The sequence below is a fragment of the Podarcis bocagei genome (genome assembly GCF_964188305.1).
Source record: "Podarcis bocagei genome assembly, chromosome: 8".
Lineage (NCBI taxonomy): Eukaryota > Metazoa > Chordata > Lepidosauria > Squamata > Lacertidae > Podarcis > Podarcis bocagei.
In genome coordinates this window covers 37,134,871-37,141,093 of record NC_138133.1, presented here as the reverse complement: position 1 = coordinate 37,141,093, position 6,223 = coordinate 37,134,871, and positions in this window count along the sequence as shown.

The window sequence follows — 6,223 nt, the reverse complement described above, 5'->3', positions numbered from 1 at the left end:
GCTGTGGCCACAGACTTGTGATCTGAAAGTGAGTTTGGAGTAGCCCAATGCAAAAATCCTGAGGATCCATGTGGATCTGTACTTTGTAACCACGGAGGAGGGAAGGAAGGGGAACCATGGATCCTCTGCTCACGACTGCAGCAGATCCCCACCACCACCACCACCCACAGGCATTCGCTCTATAACATGCACAGACATTTCCCCTTACTTTCTAGGAGGAAAAAAGTGAGTGTTACGGTGCAAAAAATACGGTATTTCTGTGAGTAGTTACAGATGGGTGATACTGACTGAAATAGAGTAGGGGCTCTGTGCTGCCACCTGCTGCAAATGGAATCAAATGTTTATAGACGTACTGAAATGTCTCCTGGAGTCCTTCTCGTCACAAAGTGGTGAGAAGCTTGAATTATTAATCCTTCATTTGTTAATTCAGTCAGAGTTTTTAGCCTGATTTGAAACATTTAACTTATTGAACAACTTAATTTTCATTCCAGCCAAAGTTCATTCCAAGTATAGCTATATACATGCATATGCTATACTTTTTTAAAAAATAGAATATGTGAAAAGAGTAAAACATTGTTTTAAGGCAAACAGTTCACAATGGCTAGTAACTTTGGGGTCATACTTCGTTGCCAAATTACAAAGTGCTGATGTATGAAGTATTTTCATTTTGTATCTTGGGTTCCCATGTCATAATCTATCACAGAAAGACCCATTTACGCTTATGTGAAGAGGCTGCCAAAATTTAATTGGCTTTAATTGTCTACTGTAATTAAGTACTGAATATTCCACTAATTAAACAATTGTCTTCTGTTTTAAAACGATTGGAACCCTGTCTTGTGAACTTTCAATTTAGTGGGCAAAAGGAAAGTGGCACAATGCCTTAATAAATCAGAAGTTGGCACAACTTCTGATTTGGCTGTAATATAACCAAAAAGCACACTGAATGTTTTAACAAAATCTGACCCACTATTTAAAAACATTAATGTAAAGAACTCAATTGAATCATACAAGAATATTAATATGAGACAGGATGCAGACATGATTAGTAGTGCCATCTTTACCTGCTAAAAAGCATCAAGCTACATGTTAATTTGTGTTAGAATCTTAGGTTTAGGATCTCCACATCTATTTCTGTATTTTTAAAAAGTAGCTATGGGACCTCAATCTGGTCTAGTTTGCATGGGTATTGACCCTTACCCCCAATCCATTTTTCTACTGAATTGTCTCACATGCTGCTATTTGCCTCCCAAGTGGCTGCACGCACAAACGGTAGCCTTGGATATGAGTTTCAGTAGGAAAATAGCAAGGGGAAAATATGAACTCCCACCCCCTACTATATTGTGGTTGCAGTCAGATAAGGGGGCAATGCAACTGCTTTTTTTTGTAAAGAAAATACTGTGGGGACTTTCAAGCATGAGATTCAAACATGCCTTTAATATAGTTTAACCCTTACCCACATTGAATGCAGAGGGGCTTCCAAGTAAACACACAATTCCTATGGGTCCACAGTTTCATAAATGATCAGTATAAGAGAGCTGTGCTGGATCAAGTCACAGGCTTATATTTTATTCTTTCCCAGAGTGGTCAACCAGATGTCTATAGGGCTAGAAACTAAACATGAAGACAATAGTTCCCTCCCACCATTGTTCCCCAACTACTGGTACTGAGGCTGCGTACGCATGACAGTTTAAAGTGGATATGAGGCATCACCTGCGTGCATGTTTTTCACATTTTCCACACAATGTCCTCATTCAAGTGGCAGCCCACACTTTGCTCTCATTTAATTCAGATTTCCCCCAATATGTGGGCAACAAAGTGAGGAAAAAACAACTTTAAATTGCATGTTACCCACATGTAGATGTACTGAAGTGCATTGTGTGAGCAGAGTTTTCTTACAGAAGTACAAATGTTTTGCTGGGTACATTCTGTACTTCTATTAGCAAAGCTGTCCTCAGTGGGCTGCTGGAATAGACTTACTAGATTGTATCCAACACTAGTCACACTGGAGAGCCAGTGTGGTATAGTGGTTAAGAGCGGTAGTCTTGTAATCTGGGGAACCGGGTTCGCGTCTCCGCTCCTCCACATGCAGCTGCTGGGTGACCTTGGGCTAGTCACACTTCTCTGAAGTCTTTCAGCCCCACTCACCTCACAGAGTGTTTGTTGTGGGGGAGGAAGGGAAAGGAGAATGTTAGCCGCTTTGAGACTCCTTAAAGGGAGTGAAAGGCGGGATATCAAATCCAAACTCTTCTCTTCTTCTTCAAAGCAGACCCATTGAAAGTTCATCATGTCCATTAATAAGGTCCATTTATTTCAATGGGTCTACTCTGTGTAGAACTTAATTGGATAAAACCTGTGGAGTCTATGCAACTGAAGCAACCATTTTATGTTACAAATACTCAACTGGCAGCCAATAGCATTCACGCAGAATGATAGAGATACGATATAGAATCTCATCTGTGATTTCTTCTCCCTGTCTCCTTTCACACATTACGTCAAACATCTTGTGTAAACTTTTCAGGGCTGAGGCCTGCTCTGTAATAATATTGTCAGTGGCAAGCTTTCTCCTGGATTCAGTTGTATCATCATCAGGAGTTCGTCTTCCTAAGTGTCAGGTTTCTCGAATAACCTATTTCAGACTTTCCCAACCTAGTGTCCTTCAGATGTTTTAGTTACAACTCCTTCAACCCTAACCATTAGCCATGCCTGGGACTGTTGGGAGTTGTAGTCCAAAATACCTGGAGAGCATCAAATTGGGGAAGGCTGACCTACAAAAAACAGATTTATATCAGGGAATTAGAGTAAAACTTTGTAACTCCAATGCAGTTGTTAATCTGCTCCACTATAATCAACCAGAATTTTAAAGTCATGCCACTTGAACAAACTGACCTTTCTCATTTAGCAATTCTGCACCAGTCTTTGTAAAAAGGTATTTCCTGGAAGCTATAATTCACATTCAAATATGCAGGTTATTGGGTAGGGGAAGCCTAATGTAGGCTAATGGCAACATTTGACTTTTTTTCTTTTTATTAAGCCTCAGAGCTGCTTGAGGACACGAGTTGTCCTTTCTGCCAGATACACACCTTGTTTTGCCCTATCGATTAAACTTCATCTGATTGAATTTTGGGTTTATGGGACTAATGAGATAGTCGGCCTCCAAGGGGTTTTAAAATAAGAAAGAGGAGCAATAAACTTCAGAGTCTACAGGTTTGTTTTAAAAAATGCAAGTCAATGCATTGCAATAATGGGAAATGTGTGGCTCATTACATGTGGGCATCTCTCCAAGCTATGCCAAATGAAACACATTTGTCTCCATTAATCCTAGAGCTGCAGACCTAACAGTAGCATTATTTCAAAACTCTATCTAAAAAAAGAAAAAATCCAAAAGCATTGTTGATTTGGGGTATTCACTAACTGCACTCAAGATGATTAACCAATATATAATTACACCCCTATCTTTCCCTCTTGTCATTAGCAATGACATTAACCCTGGGGAGGGGTGTTATTTCCCATAAGTTTTTTTAACAAGGCAATATTTTCATTCCCTAATCCACAACATCTATGTGAAGATTCTCAACATGGCAGCAAAGACTATCATCTACCATCTGTAACTAGGAAAGCTTGGGAAATGATTTTGCTGTTACCTTCTCCTATGTTTGGGTACCTCTATTAGAGAGCTGATTGTGCTGATCTTTTTAATATGCCATGATTACAGAGCTTATCATGTCCTGGAAAACCTTATAGGTATAATTATAGGATGTTTCTCTCTCTCTCTCTCTCTCTCTCTCTCTCTCTCTCTCTCTCTCTCTCTCTCTCGTGTTTGTGTGTGTTACACAGGGCTCTTCCAGTGACTGATCTAGCAGAATACTCACTGCCCTAGCCCCATCTAGGTTTTTTATTTCTCCTAAGTCCTTGGACAGCCAACTGCCTGATACAGGACTTGAACAAGCAAAGGATGTCCAGATTCTTTCTTATATCTAAACTCTTAAAATTACAGATGCTCTGGACTTGCAGGGTCATGAAATGGTGTACCCGTCCAATCTCCCTTGCTCTGTTGAAGTGTGGTATAACACACATAGACATTTAACTCACTGAATCAGCAGGCAGGGTTATCATCTGAAGGTGCTACCATGTATTTTTAAGGCATAGAAATGTTCGCTGTGGTAACATAAGTGGGCTTAGCTTTAATCAAGGGACCAAAATTGTAACTTTGAGAAAATGTCGATAACTTCAGGTGTCACAACTCCTAAGTTCCTCATGTCTTGAAAGAAGCTTTAGCAGCTGAACAGGTCTGAGTACCTAGTGTAGATACCATTACAATGTTCAGTAACTTCAGTCTCACACTGCTCAAAGAAATTCTAAGGTAAATCCTATTTCATTCTGAGTAACAGAAAGGCAAATTTGTTTGCACTGAAATGCAGTTTAACAAAGACATTTGCATATATTTATATAAATTCTGCAGACACATCCTACATATTAATTTACAAAGTGGTTTGATTATCTCCTATTACTTGTGAAGCCCAACATTGAATGACTTCTGTGGAATTCTCATGAATATTCTAGCTGTTGGTGGGAAAGAGTCTGTCATGGAATATTGGAAAGCTATGCAGCTGCTGTCAGGGAAAAAGAATCTCAACAAGACTGTGGCAAAAATTCACACAAAAGCTGGGAACAAGAGTGACTGTGCTGTTGTAAGGACACTGAAGGTCAAAACAGAATAGAAAAAAGGGAGCAGAAAAGTATGGGACTAAAATTTAATGCCCTGCTTTGCCTAAAATATAATCTAAACAAAACAGTTAATGGTGACATGTTTCTCATCTTAAAATGACATTTTACAACAGGAACCACACCAGTCCAGGGTGTGTCCAGGGAAAACACAGTTGAAATATTGTCTAGCAAGTATAATAGTATAGTGTTAGTGGAATGCAAAAAAAAAGATATGTACACTTTTGTGAAACAGACCTGTTCTGCTCCCAAGGTGACAGTGGCCTCTTTCCTCATGCTTAAACATTATACCCCATAATGCTCCCCTTCCAAACCGTGTAAGGTTCTCTTTGCTGGTGCTTAATCATTCTAACAGGAATACGTTGACATTAGGAATATACATCGTTAAGTTTTAAGACCAGCAACATTAAAACAAAACACACAGCTGACCTTTGGCCCATCCAACTAGATCATCCAAGGCAAAATTTTAACATCACAGTTCTATAAGGGAGTCTCTGAGCAACCAGTGCCTTTTTAAGATGCACGATTGTTAACATATTACAGTGCTCTGAATGTTGCCCATGGGAAAGACGAAACAAAGCTCATCTCATTTAGAGCCATTGAGAATGCTTAATGCCACGTATTAGAGAAGTGGATTCTCAGCACAGCTTCCTTTTTAATAATATGTGTGTGTTGGGGGGGGGGGTGTCTCATCCTCTTTCCCCCTGCCACTTCAGAGTTGTTGGGGAAGGGGAAAGCACATTAGTCATTATTTGTTATTGCATACAGAAAGGATGAAATATTTATATAATAACTATGTATGAATTATTAATATTGTTTATTTTCTTAATTAAAAAAGGCTCCCCCATCTTGGTGGCTCAGTGAAAGTAAGTGTTGTGGTGCATTGCACAATATATGATGTATGAAGTTTGCAAGTGGTTTTGAACGGGGTAGAGGTTTGCCTAAAAAGCTAAGCATAGAGTCTGGGAGTCTTCTTCTGGATTCAGTGTTATCTATGGAGGTGTATGACTGTCTGTTTCCCGCTTGGGTTGTGGCCCTATCTGAAAAAAGCAGATCTTACATCAACTATACACGTTGTTGTTATGTCTACATATGAGTGCAGCAACATCAATTGGTACAGAATGTACCTGCTAGAGTGCTTGTAGGAGGCATTGTTGCTAGTTGCACTGCTTGCCTATTCATTTATGAGATCACTTTCAAGTGCTGATTATAACATTTGAAGTTCTAAGGCTAAGCTATCAGTTGCTTAAAGGCCTCCCTGCACTGATGCAAACCCATCCTATTCTTAAGCTTTCCTTTCTGCCTTTCTGATAAGGTTCATCATTATTAAACAAGTACCATAGACAGCGCCTTTTTGGTGGTAGCCTCACACGTATGGAATTCTTTCTCTAGAGAGTATGTATGGCCCAATCTGCATTGGCCATATGCCTAAATAGATGCTTGTTTCACTCTTCCTTGGGTTAAAGCTGTGTTGTGCTGGTGTGTTAATGTATTTCATTAT